The following is a 16,780-nucleotide window of genomic DNA, read 5'->3' as shown; positions in this document are numbered from 1 at the left end:
ACACATTTTTTGTGTAAAAACAACTCAATTTCAATTAATGCAGCGAAGCCGGATACCAGTGTGGGAAAGAATGACAATTTATTTATTTAATTGATCGCATGTGCACTCCCACAAAGTAAATCCCTACAACCAGTTTGGTGAGATCTGTGAAATGAATGAATGTATGGTCGTCTGCTAACCACAGATAGTGAATGTGAATATATGATCATCTTTGAGTCGATCCTTTGGCCACCTTTGGTGGGACCAAAGACATGAAATTTACCAGAGCTTTGAGCGCCTGAAATGTGGCTGACCAATACGATAGCAAGGTGCTTCCCCCACCTCGACAGAGATGGGAGATGACCTAGAGAACGGCCATATTTCAGCACTCTGCCGCTGGATCTTGTGCTGTTAAGACCTGTTTTAGTTGTGCTCCGTAATGACGAAAGAGTGGAGACATGGTATGCATGTGGAATATTTAAGAGTAGTTTGAACTAATAATTTCTCTATCTCAGGAACTTTTGTGGGGAGAATTAAATGTCAGGCAGGTAACATTAATGGGATTGTAGTAATCTTCGGAAGTGACCAACGGTCACAATGAAACCACGTGTAGCTATAAGTTGAAATACTTCCGTGTGCTTAAGTTAAGCTGAATTACTAGCGTGTGTACAATAAGTTGAAATATTTAAGAAATAGCGTGTGTACCATAAGCTGAAATATTTAAGAAATGGCGTGTGCAGGACTTGAAATTAGAGACGAGTACTTCCACGTGGTGAGTACTGTGTGAGTCTCAATCTGTGTATGAGACAAAGGATAAAGAGAAGTACTCGTCCATGGTATCAGTTGAGGACTCGCATGTGTGATGATTATGTTCTTAATGTTAAATTGTGTGATATGATTCCGTGTGACGCTAGATTTAAACTCTGAGAGAGAATCAAGGTGAGTCGGCCGTCTTTCCAGCAACGCCACTTGGCTTGCATTGCACAGGAAGACGTGCATATATCTCCAGAGTTCACAGTAGGAAGGTAGAATTACAAAGTGGGGCAGTGTCGTGTGAAACTGGGATAAATATTAATTGAAGTGGGAAAGCTAAAAGTGATAATGTTGTAACCATTCTTTGTGTAGTATTTCATATTGTAGTGTGGTGTATGTCATGTAATTTGGGTATGTGTGGTCTGCATGGGACAGTAGCAAGGTAGTTTCAAAAGATTAGTGGGTTATGCTTGTTCCTTGTGTACCGCTCGGTCTGGAGGAAAGTTTCGTGATGATGATTGTGAGAGCCGAAGTGTGAGAAATAATAAAAGATCCACCATCCTATCCAGAAAGTGCACTGTAGCGGTAAATAAATTACGAGACCATAATATAGAGATTCACCAATTGTAAAGCCATGCCCACTGGGCGGAATTTGTCATGTGTTATTGTTGTAGGTTAAAGAATTTGTGTGTTTAGGTTAGAGAATTTATCGGAATAAATAAGGTAGTGAAAAGAAAAAGATCGGTGGCCTTTTCCTTCGAATTGTATGTTATCATGATGTCCCGAATTTATAATGTGTGCGCCATTCATATTCAGTGCGGTGGCCACGTGTTGATAAAAGCCGTTAAATAAAAGACAGAAAGTAAATGTGGTATTGCCAGTGCGTAGTGTACAGTCAGAGTTCTGTAATTCACTGATAGTCAGATATGCGTTTCCGTTGCGTATTATTCATACAGGAGGATAATTTGTAACTTAAGTGTGAGTACGAGAGTTCATGTTACTTGATAAATCAGAATGAATCCACTCGCTTGGCGGACCACTCATCTTGCAGGCCTGACTGCTTGATGCCGCAGTATGAGCAAGGCATGTGGGTGCCTCTCAATGTTTCCAATTCTGTAACGGAATAATTTCGTTCAGCAGGTGACAAAATGCGACTTGCAAATGCGATGTTTTTAATTACTGTTGAGCCATCTTCTTCAATTTCCTGAAAAATATGTACGCCTAAAGCGGTGTTGGAACTGTCGGTGGCAATTGAAAAATTTCTGGTAAGATCTGTGTGCGATAAAAGTGGTATATTCAACAAAGCATGTTTCAAATAACATTCTCGTGAACAAAATTCTGCGTGTCAAAAGTATTGCTTACGTTACTGGAATATGCAGTCTGTGCTGTATCTGGTTAAATTCTATCGTACGTGTTATTATTTATTTTACGGGAGGATGCTGTGGCATATCCACTATTTGAACTGCTCTGTTAATTCTTACTGACGTGTTACGCTATAGATGAAACCTATTGTCTGGTTCATTTATGATTATTTGTTGTTGCTAATGTTCTTTCTGCTGATAAGATAGACTATTATTAAACGTATGTTGGTAATTATGCTCATTGTTTTTACGTCTGTCGTGATAGTCATTTCTATACGGCGCATTGCGATAGGAATTGAAATACTGTGTTTTCTGTACGTAGTTGTTCCTTTGCTGCCGTGCGCTACTATTTGTTGGAGCTGGGACTATACGTGCACGCGGCAAAACATTAGAGTTTGCTTGACCTTGTAGACTGCATTGTTGGTTACGTATGCTAACCAGCTGGTTTTGATGCTATTGCGGTGAAAAACGTCTATTGTTATAAAAATGCATTCGCTGTTGCTGCTAATATTACACATACTGATGATTAAAATTTTATCTGATATTAAAGTTATGGCGGTAGTTCTGGAGTGCCTAAAGAGAACTGTCACTTTCGGTAAAAATTTGTCATATCCGGTTTTCATTACATTTCTCTTAATTCTAGGTAGAGCAATAGTTAAAGAGCTATTTTGATAGATATAAAGGATAGTAGAAGAGAAGGCAGCAGTGCAGAAAACTAAAGATGAAACAGCACTACTACAGCTCGGGGCCCTATGCTCGCTACGGCACATATTCATTAAAGCGTAATGAATCCCCTGAGGTCTATTACGCGCTGCAAATACATTTCAGCTTTTGTGTTACAGGCAATGGCGGTAAAAATTCGGAAATAAATTTCTGTATCCTTGCTAACTCCAGTTTCTGCATTATAGGCAATACTGATGAAAATACTATGGCAAATTTTCGTATCAGGATCAAAGCTAGTTTCTGCATTACAGGTGATAGCGGTGAAAGTACAAAAATAAATTGTCTTATACAGTGCAAATCGTGTATCTGTGCTCTGTCATTATTAAATTCCTTAGATTTTCTTACAGATAAAAATTGCTCATAATCTACATTCTCGTCACTGAATTTAAGAACACGTTCAGGTTTGTGTGAAAATCTGTTTGTCTGTGTCATTTCGTACTTCAACTTGCGTAGCTTTTCAGATTTCAAGTCGCGTAGTTTTTCGGTTTTTAAGTCGCGTACTCTCTGCAGATTACTCAAACTATACGCGCCGCGTGAATCCGACAGATGTTCACAAAGTGGCGGATTCTGTGACGTATTGGTGACTGAAATAGTTTTCAATTCTATTACTTTAGTACTTTCGTCAATTTGGTTGTTCTGTCGTTCACTTCTATTATTGACATCCGTGTTCAGAATGTGTGAAACTTCCAGTGACTCTAAATTAAACTCGTCGCGTATCTGTACTGCGTTTTTAGGGCATTGTTCAGTGACTGCATTAATTTCGTCATTATGTGATTCTGTTGTGCCTACACGTGTACTACTTAATTCTTGTGCAACATTGCCAACTTCTTCGTTACTGTTCTTAGCACAAGCCTTAGTATCCTCACGTAATTGCTCTTTAGTGTCCTGACATTGCATGGTAACGGCTGTAATCTGTTCACTAACTTGTTTGTACTGTTCGTTAACGTTGTCTTGTTTTTCGTTCGTGAGTTCAAAACTTTCATCAATTGTTTCGCAAAGTTGTTTGAAATGGTTGTCGAAACTTTCATTAAGTTGTTTGAAATGATTGTCGAAACTTTCATTCGTCTGTTTGAAACTTTCATTAATTGTTTCGCGAAGTTGTTTGTGCTGTTCATCAAGTTTTTTAATCATTTCATTAACTATTTTGTTCTGTTCATTAAATTGTTGTTGTAGCAACCTTGTCATCATTTGTTCAAAGTCAATAAGCTGGGCAGCGCTCATTACAATAGGGCGCCCCGCGACATCAATTGTCGTCATATCAACAGAGGAGACAATTGAGTTCGTTTGCTCATCAGTAGGATGATTGTCAGTAAACGGTGGATTGTCATCATTACACTGCACGTCACAAGCACTATTGGTGAAGTTGCTTAAGTCGGTAATTTCATTCATTATACCTCGCGATAAACTATTCACAGTCTTTCGCGGCATTTTTACAATAGTCAAAATTATTCACAAAACAAATAAGCACAATGCAAAAACAACACACAAATACAACAGAGCAAAGAATTGCCGATGATCTGAGGAGAGAAATTCAAAATATTAGTAAAAGCGTTGCGCCAAATGCTAATTATATTTATGCAAATAAGAGCAGATATCTGGCTACGTTTCAGAAGATTCTCTACGAAATACGATCCTGGCAGGGTCGCCAAGTGTAACCTCCCCGCAAAAATGAAAGATAATATTCAAATGCTAATGGACATAGAGCTAAGTGTAACCTCCCCAGAGAAATTTTGAGCACAATAATTTAATGTTAACAAGAATACAACCTAATGTAATCTCCCAGCAAATAAATTTAATGACAATGACAATTAAATGAAAAATAGCAATCTGACCCAAATGTAAGCTTCCCACAAAATGAAAGTCAATTCAGTGATAAAGAAATCTCAGTGACAAAGAAAACGCAAATAGACCGAAATGTCGATCTTAGGCCCTGATTAAACTCAAATTCTTACCTCAGTAAAACTGCATCTGCTCTTATTTTTCGCCATAGCTCGAAGGAAATGCATCGCAAAAATTTTGAAATTAAGGGAAACTTTTCTTTAAGGAATACCAAGGGAAATATTTCTTTCAATAAAATGTTTGTTTTGTTAAAGTGCTTGGTTTGAGAACAAAATTATTATTGGGGCGATTCTTGAACAAATTAGTTACAATTACAATACATTATTAGCTAAGTGCAATGCTGCTTCATTACCTTATTTAAAAAATAATGTACCTCGTCCTGAATCTTGACCAGAGTGCCATGTCGACGCCCGCCGACTCCTCACACACAACTGCGACTATCTCTCGCGCGCTACTACCACAGACTACGTCATCTCGCATGCGCTACTACTCTCCAACTGCTAACTCGCAACTGAACTGAACTGTCGCGCGGTCAGGCGCAGACTAGGAACGACAAATAGCTCTCTGGTCAGAGACTCTGCAATGCCTCGCCATCGCCGCCACACAACATACGTGTTTCAAGATATTGCATAAATAAGCAGCCTCAACCTATCACAGCTGAATATATGAATGTGCAGGCATCAAGGCACCATGTGTGGAAAATTCCTCTTCTACCGCACAACAATAAGGCATACGCCAAAGTCAACTCTGCAGAATGATGTTGGGTTCAATTTAACGTGTCAAAACCAGGACCCAACTAACAAAACGGCAGCGGAATTCCTGCCCCACCATCACGAGCGTGCACGGTGCATACCGATGGGTCAGCGTCTGGTGAAGGCGCTGATAGTGCTTACTGGGTTCTCCGAAGCAAACAGCAGGGCTTATACGAGCTGGATCCACACTCCACGATTATGACAGCCAAGCTGACTGCCGTTTCAGAAGCTGGTTGTTCTTCGACTGACAAGAGCAATGGTCGTGGGCATCTAAAATTAAAGGCAGTCGCTATGGACTAGTTCATCCCACGATTCCAGGAACACCATTATGTAATGAGACACAAACATCAAGGAACTTGACGACAGACATAACACGTCTGAAATTTACTCGTTAGAAGTTCAGAGAACACGACTGTCGGCCCAAACTAAGCGCCACCCATCCCTCTATGTCTATGTGGAGAGGAAGAATATCCAAACAATTTATTTCTACAATGTCCTCGGAACAAGTATCACATAAAGGTCTTTGCAAGTAATCTTCAGGCACTGGGCCGTCGGTTTCCAAGCAGCTTCCAAACCCTCTTAGTATGCACCCACGTAGCAACATATAGGCTGTTTCACAAGTTCGACAACGGTGCCAACATCAAGCTCCCTGCACTGCTAGCCTAATACTCCTGGTGCTTCGAATTCCAGAGGAAGACCAAAGCTCAGTTATCTGATTATATCCCCACTTGCTACTCCGCAAAATATGCAGGGCTTGGAGTCTAAATGTATGTCACCATGTACGTCCTGAGAGTACATGCCTGAATGCCGGTATATTTATACATGTGGCTCTGATACAGAACTCCTGTTCTTCTACACTGTCTTTCTCATTACTGTAGATGGTACTTACAGAACAGCACGAATATGCAGTTCTCTGTCCACAGTATTTGGAACAGTGCTGACAGGACATACAAACAACATTTTATTGTTAATTTACACATGTCATTAATGTGGACTGACCTGGGAATATCCCACATGTGTACCAAAGGCGATTTATCATTTCTTATTGTGTTACCAGCAAGATTTTTATAGTATATCAGCAATGTGTGTCATGTGTTTCATTTTCGTCTAGTTTACATGTTTTCATATACTCTGGAAATCTTGTTTTATGTCGAATCAGTGCCCTGTTAATCCTACACTATGTGATCCAAAGTATCCGGACACCCCAAAAAACATACGTTTTTCATATTACGCGCATTGCGCTGCCACCTACTCACAGATACTCCGTATCAAAAACGTCAGTAGTCATTAGACATCGTGAGAACAGAAGGGCTCTCCGTGGAACTCACGGACTCCGAACGTCGTCAGGTTTTAGGGTGTCGTGTCGTATGTCTGTACACGAGATTTCCACACTCCTAAACATCCCTAGGTCCACTGTTACAAATGTCATAGTGAACTGGAAACGTGAAGGGACTTGTACAGCACAAAAGCGTACGTGCTGACCTCGTCTGTTGACTGACAGAGACCGCCGACAGTTGAAGAGGGTCGTAATGTGTAACAGACGGACATCTATCGAGACGACCACACAGGAATTCCAAACTGCATCATGCACCACGGCAAGTACTACGACAGTTAGGTGGGAGGTGAGAAAACTTGGATATCATGGTCGAGCCGCTTCTCATAAGCCTCACATCACGCCGGTAAATGCCAAACGACGTATCGCTTGGTGTAAGGAGCGTAAACATTGGACGACTGAACAGTGGAAAAACGTTGTGTGTAGTGACGAATCACGGTACACAATGTGGCGATCCGATGGCAGGGTGTGGGTGTGGCGAATGCCCGGTGAACGTCATCTGCCAGCTTGTGTAGTGCCGACAGTAAAATTCGGAGGCGGTGGTGTTATGGTGTGGTCTTGTTTTTCATGGAGGGGGCTCGCACCCCTTGTCGTTTTGCGTGGCACTATCACAGCACAGGCCTACATTGATGTTTTAAGCACCTGCTTGCTTCCCACTGGTTAAGAGCATCTCGGGGATGGCGACTGCATCTTTCAACACGATCGAGCACCTGTTCATAACACACGGCCTGTGGCACTGCGGTTACATGATAGTAACATCGCTGTAATGGACTCACCTGCACAGAGTCCTGACCTGAATCCTAAAGACCGCCTTTGGGATGTTTAGCAACGCCGACTTCGTGCCAGGCCTCACTGACCGACACCGGTACCTCTCCTCAGTGCAGCACTCCGTGAAGAATGGGCTGCCATTCCCCAAGAAACCTTCCAGCACCTGACTGAACGTACGTCTGCGAGGGTGGAAGCTGTCATCAAGGCTAGGGGTGACCCATTGAACTAACTCTGTATAGTTATTTAACAGGTTCTAGTAAGTTGGCTGCACTCTGATTGAATTTTACGTAAGAAAACGTTTACTATAACACTTTGCAATTGTCAAGAAAACACAGAAACAGTTTAAACGGTGCCTCTTTTTATCAAGTTGGCACTTCATAAGTCTGCGAAACAGGATTCTAGGATAAATCAAACACCAGGAAGGAAAAATCTTGTACATGGCTGCACGTTCAGAGACCGTGAATAGTTACAATTGAAATAAAATCAGCCCTCGGTCACTATTTTTAACAAATTAACCTGGTTTCGACCCTCCTAGGAGTGTCTTTCTCAGAATTTAAAATAAAGAATGGTCTATATTCTATAACGTGGTCACAGGATTATGACTAAAATGTATGGAATTCCCGTGAAAGACTGGCAGTTGTTATACGTCATTTATAAAGTAATAAATTCCGTTTCGCAACTTGCACCATTCAAATAACGAGCAGCCCTTAGCGGCTCGCCATCACAGTTGTCTTTCTCTTAAATATCTTTGTGACTAATGCCCTTTTGGCGTATTTGTTATTTTATAAAGGACGTATAAGTACTGCCAGTCTTTCACGACGATTCCGTACTTATACTCTATCATACATTTTAGTCCCAATTCTGTGGCCATGTTATATAATATATACCATTCTTTGATTTAAATTCTGAGGAAGACACTCCTAGCAGGGTCGAGACAAGGTTAATTAGTTACAAATAGTGACCGAGGGCTGATTTTCTTTCAATTGTACCCGGAAGGAATCCTGTGTAAGTGTATGATTAGGATGAAATAACAGGGTGAACCAGTTTCTTTAAAGTTCAAGAATGATTTTTTTAAAACACAGTTTACATTAATGGCTCACGCTGTTCAAAAGCAAAAATAAAAAAACAAAACTATCTGGTGCCTGTAGGCTTGGGTGTGGCGAACAATATTATGACGGCTACACTATCCACAGTACGGCGTGCAAGGGGCTTAATTTCTTCTCGTGGCGTCGTTAAATTTTGCATACAGTAGCCGAACAATTCATAGTTACGCCGTAAGCCGTTTGCAGTCTTCATCGAGGCATTTTAGTGAAAATTTGCAGGCAAAGCTTCTCCTGTTCCACAAGGGTGTTGTCTCAATCACTGCTGCCTACAGACTGTGTGACTTAGTTCCCCCGCGCTTGCTCTCGGTAGCGCGCCAATTCGCCCTTGCCACCTTTTTCACTCCCCAGAGCAACTTTCGTTTCAAACAATAGCGCACTGGCTTTTACATAACACCTATTTCTTACATTTTTGCTAAGCGTGGCCATTTCTTAAATTGCCAAGTTTACATCAATATGAACAATTAATACACACAAATATTTTCAAATGCAAAATGTCAGCAGAATTTTATTTAACGTAATAAACAATTAACATAGTATTTTACATGTATTACTCACATACAATGCAAAGAACTTGCAACTACAAGATAGTACACTTTACTTTACATCTACCAGAAAATAGAGTACCAACAAGAGAAAATCTTAAAGCAAAATAAATTATAATAATTTAAATGAGCCATAAGCAAATAATGCTATAAATGTATACCATAAATTATCAGAACGAATTGTAGTATAACATTTCTGGTGTTCGGATGGCTGTATGTGCACGTTTCGAAAGACAATAAATTAAAAAAAAAAGACTCACAATAACAAGACAAAAGCTACAGCAGACAGTCTTAACATCACTCCCTTAAAGTTGGGTAGAGTAAATAGCTTTCCGCCTACACTAGTCGAGGTATCGAGAGTTTGAATATAACCGCACTGTATATATATGTTGCTTTTTACGTTCGTTCAGTAACTTCATCACCTAACATCAGTACTTGGGGGGGGGGGGGGGGTCATCGTCCATCGATGTTCAGACGTCGATGAAGACAACGCAACCAGCATCTCGACGCCTGTACGTCACACCACGCAGCTCTCTCCCGCCTGCGCTCGCCACAGATGCAGGTGTGCTCGCGCCTCCTCCCTCCTCCTTCCTCCCTCCTCCCTCTTCTTCCTCGACCACCCTGCTGCCCACGTCTCCCCCCATTTGCACCTCTGCGCGTCAGACGCGGTCCCATCTGCATCGCAAGCAGCCGGTGGCCGCTGCTTGCCGAGCACTGGTGGCTGTGGGAAGGGGTGGGGTGGGGGCGGGTTTGCCGCCTGCAGGTCACCGACCTTGGCGAAGCGCGTGGTGGAGGGTGCTGCTGCCGTCGAGAGCAGCGCCCGCTCCAGTTCGGCGCGTGGCGGCTGCCGCGCTGTCTGTTGACTGGACTCCCCCTCTGCAGTCCGTCCCAGCTTAAGCTGCCGGGCACGGTGACGCAGGCATCGGTTGATTCGACCGACGGCCGGCATCGGCCGATCTTGTCACATCAGTACACCAGTGCGTTCGCGTTCACACTGTAGCCGATCTCGTCTTCCGAATCTGCAGAATTCGGACGGCAGTCGGCGGAACTCAAATGTTCGTTTTCTTCGCCAGAATCACTGCATTTTTCTCACGTGCGAAATATGGTGAGAAAGTGAGAAGTTTGCTTCTAGAATGAAGAAGTTTGTGTCATTTCGAGGATAAAAAAATGTATTGGGGCTATAGCTCTGATCCCGAGTCGGAGCGTTATTAGAAAACACAAGTTGGGAAAATTTTGTATCCGATATTTTAGGAGTAAATTGTAACCTCAAAAAATGATTCATTCAAGTGAGAAGGATGGCGTATCTTACGCTTAAGGGGGGTGGGGTGGGGGGTAGGACGTCAAACGGGCCGACTTGGAGCAGGAGAGGCACCACAGGACATTTTAATTTCCAGTGTCTATATTTTTACAAATACATTTATAAAACTTTGTCAGCATCACCAGGAAGGATTCAGGATTCACACTATTGCAGTGGAAGTTCGAAAACATAACGAAGTAATTTTTTTTACGTGTCAAATTTCATCACTTTTTCACTTACTACTAACTGCATTTGTTGCTATAGGTACACTTTTCTTCACAAGTCACAGAGATTCTTCGATGAATTTCGCACAGCATACATACCATATTTACAGGTGTATGAAACTCTAGAATTTATTTAATTTATGAAAAAACGAATGATCTGTTGTATTTTAAACTTCATGTTTAGAAAAAACACAAATTTTGTAGTTAATTACCTCAATTTTTACCACAGTTTTTAATAGATTTTGAAAATTCTAGAGCTTCATACACCTTTAAGTATGGTTTGTATGCTGTGCAAAATTAATCGAACCATCTCTCTTACTTATGAAGAAAAGTGTACCTATAGCAACAAATGCTGCCATTAGTAAGTAAAAAAAATGATGAAATTTCACATGTATAAAAGAAAAAAAATTACTTCGTTATGTTTTCGAACTTCCACTGCTATGAGTATAAATAGTGAATCCTTCCTGGTCATGCTGACAAAGTTTTATGAATTTACATGCAAAAGTCTACTAAACTAAAACTAAAATGTCCTATGTCCTGTGGTGCCTCTCCTGCTCCAAGTCGGCCCGTTTGACGTCCTACCCCCCCCCCCCCCCCCCCTTAAAGTTGCGGTGGGAGATCTCCCTTGTGTTGTGGTAAGTGCCCCGTTTACATGTCTACGATTTACCACTGCTGCTACCGGAAATTTTATGTGTAATGAAACTCAGAAAAAAAAATTTGATCCGTGCGAAGGGTGGCGTATCTAAGTTTAAAGTTACTATAATTCAACCTTTCCACAATGCTCGTTGTTACATTGATGCTTGCCCTTTGAAATGTACGCTGAATGAGTGTTTCAGCCATTTTCGGCGGTAAAAATGCGCAACTTGTTGTGCCAGATCGTGGAATATTCCCGCTTGTGCCCCCATAGTTTCATGAAGTTTCGATACTTGCGGCGCTACATGTAGCCCTCAAAATGGCCTCTGTAACACGAAAGTGCATTCCGTGCGGCGAGCTGTCACTGAGTTTCTTTTGGAGGAAACCCAGTACATCACAGTTATTCGTAGCCACTTGCAGGATGTCTACGAAAACCTGATAGTGAACAAAAGCAAGGTGAGTCGTAGGGCGAGGGGTGTGTCATCACTTCGCAAACCTGCGCCGGCCGGCCACACAGAGCTGTGACTGCTGGAATGTCGGAACGTGCGGACAGCCTCATTCGAGGTGATGGACGGGTCACAACAACACGTACCGCTGCTCAACTGGACGTCACTGTTGGTGGTGTCTCGCACCATTCAGGGTACTCACAGGCGCGTGCCTGCCGGATTTCTCGCCGCCTGGCAGAAGACCAGAAGGAGCAACCGAGGACCGCCTATGCTTGCGCGTTGCGAGGCTAATCGTGACAATTTTTTGTCGAACATCGTCACAAGTAATGAAACAGGGGTTAAGGACTTCCAACCGGAAGCAAAACGGCAATCCACGCCACACCATCTCTCCTCTGAGGAAAGAGTTCAGCAGGTACGTAGTCTTCTGGCAGTGTGGGCTGTCAGTCCGTCTGACGTCCTCCCTCGTAGTGCAACGATCAACTCTGAAGTGCACAGTGCTGCCCTCAGGAAACTGAAGAAACGACATCAGCGTGTCCGTCGCCACAAAAATTGGAACCAACTTCTCCTTCTGCGTGACAACGCAAGGCAAACACGTGAGAGTGGCTCGCAAAACTTCTATTAACTGTATTGAAGGTTAACTGCCGCGTTATGTCTGTTTTGCTGAATTCATTTGAAGTCGTGGGCAGTCTTCGTCATCCTGCTTTTAAGTGTCACCACACATCGTCTCGATTATCTCCACCATTCACAGTGAGGTGACAAAAATCATTGGATAGCGAATATACTTACGCAGATCGCGGCAGCAGACCGTGCACGATGTATGAAAGGGCCGAACTCTGCCGGAGCTGTCATTTGTAGTCAGCTGACTCACGTGAAAGGGTTTCCGCCGTCATTGTGGACGCACGACGGCTGTTAACAGACTTTGAACGCGGAATAATAGTTGGAGCTAGATGAATGCGACATTCTATTCCGGAAAACGTTACGAAATTCAATATTTAGAGATCTACACTGCCAAAAATGTTCCGAGAATACCAAATTTCGGGCGTTACCTCTCACCACTGACGACGCAGCAGCCGACGGCCTTCGCTTAACGACCGAGAGCAGCGGCGTTTGTGGAGAGTTGTCAGAGCAGCGGCGTTTGTGGAGAGCTGTCAGAGCTGCGAAACAACGAACACTGCGCGAAATAACCGCACAAGTCAATGTACGACTTGTTGATGTTGTTGCTGTTGTGCTCTTCAGTCCAGAGACTGGTTTGATGCAGCTCTCCATCACCCTCTATCCTGTACAAGCTTCTTCGTCTCCAAGTAACTACTGCAAAATCTGAATCTGCTTAGTGTATTCGTCTCTTGGTCTCCCTATACTATTTTTACTCTCCACTATTCCCTCCAGTACTAAATTGGTATCCGTTGATGACTCACAACAGCTCCTACCAATCCTTCTTCTAATCAAGCAGTGATAGAAATTCCTCTTCTACACAATTCTATTCAGTACCTCCTCATTAGCTACTTGCTCTGCACAGCTAATCTTCAGCATTATTCTGTAGCACCACATTTCGAAAGCTTCTATTTTCTTCTTGTCTAAAATATTTATCGTCCATGTTTCACATTCATATATGGCTACAGTACATACAAATACTAAAAAAAAAGACTTACTAACAGTTAGATCTATGCTCGTTGTTAACAATTTCTCTTCTTGAGTAACGCTTTCCTTGCCATTGCCAGTCTATATTTCATATCGTCTCTACTTCGACCATCATCAGTTATTTTGCTCCCACAATAGCGAAAGTCATCTACTACTTTAAATGTCTCATTTCATAATCTAATTCCCTCAGCGTCACCTGATTTAATTCGACTACAATTCCATTATCCTCGTTTTTCTTTTGTTGACGTTCATCTTGTATCCTCCTTTCAACACACTGTCCATTTCGTTCAACTGCTCTTCCAGGTCCTCCGGTGTGTCTGACAGAATTACAGTGTCGTCGGCAAACCTCAGTTTTATTTCTTCTTCATGGATTTTAATTCCTATTCAAATTTTTCTTTTGTTTTCTTTACTGGTTGCTCAATACACAGATTGAATAACATCGGGGAAAGGCTACAACCCTGTCTCACTCCCTTCCTAACCACTGCTTTCCCTTCATGCCCCTCGACCCTTATAACTGCCATCTTGTTTCTGTACAAATTATAAATAGTCTTTCCCTCCCTGTATTTTACCCTTGCCAGCTTCAGAATTTGAAAGAATGTACAACTACACTGCTAAATTTGGCGTTAACGAGGTATGACATTATACGATCGACGCGAATGCCTTTGTTAACAGCACGGCACGGCCTGCAGCATCTGTCCTGGGGTCTTGTCGATGTCAGTTGGGCCCCAGACAACTGGAAAACCGCGGCTTGGTCAAACGAGTGCCGACTTCAATTGGGAGGAGCTGATGCCAACGGCCTTGCCGCAGTGCTAACACCGGTTCCCGTCCGATCGCCGGAGTTAAGCGCTGTCGGGCTGGGCTAGCACTTGGATGGGTGACCATCCGGTCTGCCGAGCGCTGTTGGCAAGCGGGGTGCACTCAGCCCTCGTGAGGAAAACTGAGGAGCTACTCGACTGAGGAGTAGCGGCTCCGATCTCGTAAAGTGACGTACGGCCGGGAGAGCGGTGTTTTTATTTATTTGTTTATTTTATTTATTTAGTGCCAAATTATAGACCTGTTACCTGACGTTTAAAACAGGTCGTACATCTTACAATTTTCGTTTTTCATCTTTTTACAGTTTTCTTTTCTTTTGTTTTATCTACAACATTTACAAAGAATGATGCTTTTCAAAATAACAATTATTTAAGGTTGAAATATAATAAAATTTTGTTGTGGTTTTTTTTTCTTTCTTTTTAAGAAGAATATAAAAAGAAGATAGGATAGATGAGAGATTTGTTAGTACCATCACCGAGTGTGACTGACGGTGAATACCTCGGAATGGTTTCTTCGAGCCGTTGACCGCCAGTCACACACACACACACACACACACACACACACATATATACACAAATGGTGTGCTGACCACATGCCCCTCCGTCCCTCCGTATTTGCATCCAGTGAAGCCTGTCGCTGAGGATGACATGGCGGCCGGTCGGTGCGGTTGGGCCCGCCAGGGCCTGTGGAAGGAATGATAGGATTCGAGTGTGGCGCCGACCCCACGAAGCCATGGCCGGAAGTTGTGCCAGCAGGTGGTGGCTCCATAATACTTGTTTACATGGAACTGGACAGGGTGTCTTCTTGTGCATCTCAACCAATCACTGACGGTTATGTTCGGCGGCTGCGAGAGCATTGTCAGCCATTCGTGCACCTTATGTTCGCTAACAACGGAGGAATTTTCACGGATATGAGTGCGTCATGTACTGGGCCACTACTGTTCGCAATGGGCTCTAAAAATATTGTGGAAAATTGGGGCAAATTGATTTGGCGACCCAGGTCGCCCAACGTGAATGCCGTCGAACGTTTGTGGGACATAATCGACAGGTCAGCTGGTGCACTACCGCAGCTATGGACGTCTGTGAGGTAGCGTCGCTCGAGACTCCTGCAGGCGATCTCCGACGACTTTCTGAGGCCACGCCGAGTCTATTGGTGCAATGCTTTTGACAAAAGAAGTTCAGGGACTGTACTGCGTGGTATCGCACGACTTGTATAATCTTAGTGTAGAACAGAACGGTTCTCTCTCGTCTCTTCATTTCGTTAAACTTGTCTTGGTATTCTAGCAAATGAGGAAAGAGTCTACGATACAGCTCATTCACATACAGTCGGCGTCTTGCTGCAATGCAACATTCGTCTTCCAGCAAAGAGGCTCCGCGGTACTCGTCCCACCCTAGGGGGTTAAGCCCCACCTGCTTCACACTCAGAATAGATTTAGTATTTATTTACTGTAGTACCTAATTGAGGACCACATCTCCAAGGTCATGGGACGTTTCAGTACACGAAATTACAACATGAAAGTAATCACAGATAAAAATAAAATGTTTATGAACCCAACAAACTGAAGCCCCAAATTTGAGTAAATGCAATCAACAATACAAGTATCAGGTTAATATTTCAAGTAACTCCTCGACGGAATACAAGGCGTGACCCATGAGGAACCTCTTCAGTTTCGATTTGAAAGCGCGTAGATTACTGCTAAGATGTCCACCCTCGGTAGCTGAGTGGCTGAACTATTTGCGCAGTGTCTTCGATAACCCCCCTCACAGTTGGGGAGTACCGGGCAGAGGATGACAATCATTATGGAGCTCCACACGCTGCGAAATGTTTTATCAAGTTGGAATATGGAATCTGTACGGAGATGGGCCATGCACATGGAATGGCGTGTGGGATTTGGTTACATTTTTCTTTCTTTATTATCTACCATCATACTATTAGTTTAAAATTCTATTTCATGGTTTAGAAGGAACTCTTGTTCTGTTTGTTGCTACGGATGTACATTCTAATTTTATTTGTCGTAACTGAAAGACGCCTTTTTCCATATAAAAGAAGTTGGTAGGGAAAAAAATTTACAAATAAAGAAAATAAAAAATTAAAAAAAGAAAAAAGAAAAAAGTGGTTAGCGTTGAAGTCCCATAAGTGGTTGACCGCTGGATCTAGTCCCGTTCGTCAGATTTTTTTATTTTCAACAGTCATTTTCTTTACTATTTATATTACAATTGATAGAATGGGGAAAACAAGTGTAATTGGATGAACTTTTATTAAATTTACAATGTAAAAAAAATGATAACGCGACCGCTCGCGATCAGTGGCAAATCAGGTTTCGAGACCTGGTCTGGCAAAAATTTTCTTTAGAAAAAAACAATAAAAATAAATAAAAGTGGTCAGCCTGACAGAATGTGAATCCTAAGGGCTCGGGTTCGATTCCCGCATGGGTCGGATATTTTCTCCGCTCAGGGACTGGGTGTTTTGTTGTCCCAATCATCATCACTTCATCCCCATCGACGCGCAGGTCGCCGAAGTGGCGTCAACTCGAAAGACCTGCACCAGGCGAACGGTCTGCCCGACGGGAGGCCCTA

The 16,780-nt window shown here is 42.7% G+C and overlaps 1 pseudogene; it reads left to right on the top strand.

The window, feature by feature from the left end:
• The first annotated feature begins 14,179 nt into the window (after positions 1–14,179).
• On the top strand, positions 14,180–14,297 carry LOC126214022 (5S ribosomal RNA; annotated as a pseudogene).
• The last annotated feature ends 2,483 nt before the right edge of the window (positions 14,298–16,780 follow it).

The sequence above is a fragment of the Schistocerca nitens genome, chromosome 11 (genome assembly GCF_023898315.1).
Source record: "Schistocerca nitens isolate TAMUIC-IGC-003100 chromosome 11, iqSchNite1.1, whole genome shotgun sequence".
In the NCBI taxonomy this organism is placed as follows: Eukaryota; Metazoa; Arthropoda; class Insecta; order Orthoptera; family Acrididae; genus Schistocerca; species Schistocerca nitens.
The sequence above is the reverse complement of the archived record's forward strand: the minus strand, read 5'-3'. Positions and strand labels throughout refer to the sequence as shown.